Source organism: Tarenaya hassleriana, unplaced genomic scaffold (assembly GCF_000463585.1).
Source record: "Tarenaya hassleriana unplaced genomic scaffold, ASM46358v1 Cleome10, whole genome shotgun sequence".
In the NCBI taxonomy this organism is placed as follows: domain Eukaryota; kingdom Viridiplantae; phylum Streptophyta; class Magnoliopsida; order Brassicales; family Cleomaceae; genus Tarenaya; species Tarenaya hassleriana.
Genome location: NW_010960188.1, coordinates 3,946,219 through 3,947,581, shown reverse-complemented (window position 1 = coordinate 3,947,581; position 1,363 = coordinate 3,946,219).

Here is a 1,363-nt window from a genome sequence, read left to right as displayed (position 1 = left end):
CTGAACCGACGCAGTAACAACAACCAGCGAATCAGGAGCTGCGACCGAAGCGGGCATCAACCCAGATCCAGATCCAGAATCAACCGATTTCGCAGGAGGAGCGGATAAGGTGGGGAAATCTTGGGGGGAGAGGGCGAACTCCAAGCTTGATGGAGCAGAAGAGGAGCTCGTCGCCAGTGGAGCCGCCAGAGGAGGAATTTGGGGGCTAGGGCTTTTCAGTGGTGGGGCAACAGGAATAGTCGAAGGAGACGATGGAGATTTTTCAGTGGGTGAGGATGGAGAGTAGGTGTGAGTGGGAGAGGAAGGTGGGGGAGAAGAGACAGACACGGCAAAGAAAGCGGCATGGGGAGGAGAGATCCAGAATGTAAAGAAGTATGGCTTCAAACATACTTCCACTTGCATGGGAAGTTGTTTTTACCCGCAGGATGGTCGTGGGAAGGCATCCTTAATAAGCCGCATTACTGTACTACAGGGGAACGTGAAGAAGGAGCCCGGAGAAGGTTTTCACCTCATCTCTAAGAAGGAATGTTACAATTTATTTTATTACCGTTTTCACCATAAGTTGGGATCACACCTCTTCTTCGGTGGACCTGGTCGAAGCATATATTGCCCTTGAAATGAACTTATGATGTATCCTAAAATAAATTGAATGATTCAATGTTTACTCTTTAGAGTTATAACCAGCTTATGTATATATATATATATAACACAAGATTAGGTAGTTCAAATGGTAAGAAAGGGAACAAAACTCATTCTCATTCCAGGTTTGAGTCTCCATATAGAGAGCGATATTCACATGGATTTCTCCGATCCTCTTAAAGATGCAATGCACAGTGATTTTTCAATTTATAAAAACTAGAGAAAATAAAAAAAAACTCAACTTTTTATTCTTTTCAAAATATATATCTAAAAAATAAGTAAAATCTTGTGTATTAAAATGTCGAAAAAAAAAGAAAGCTCTCTAAGGGGCGATTGGCGGTGTCCCCCACTGGGACCCCATCCTCTTCACCGTCTGCGGCCATCCTCCCCACTGTCTCTTCTCCCCCACCTTCCTCTCCCACTCACACCTACTCTCCATCCTCACCCACTGACAAATCTCCATCGTCTCCTTCGACTATTCCTGTTGCCCCACCACTGAAAAGCCCTAGCCCCCAAATTCCTCCTCTGGCGGCTCCACTGGCGACGAGCTCCTCTTCTGCTCCATCAAGCTTGGAGTTCGCCCTCTCCCCCCAAGATTTCCCCACCTTATCCGCTCCTCCTGCGAAATCGGTTGATTCTGGATCTGGATCTGGGTTGATGCCCGCTTCGGTCGCAGCTCCTGATTCGCTGGTTGTTGTTACTGCGTCGGGTCAGCAGCCTCCGG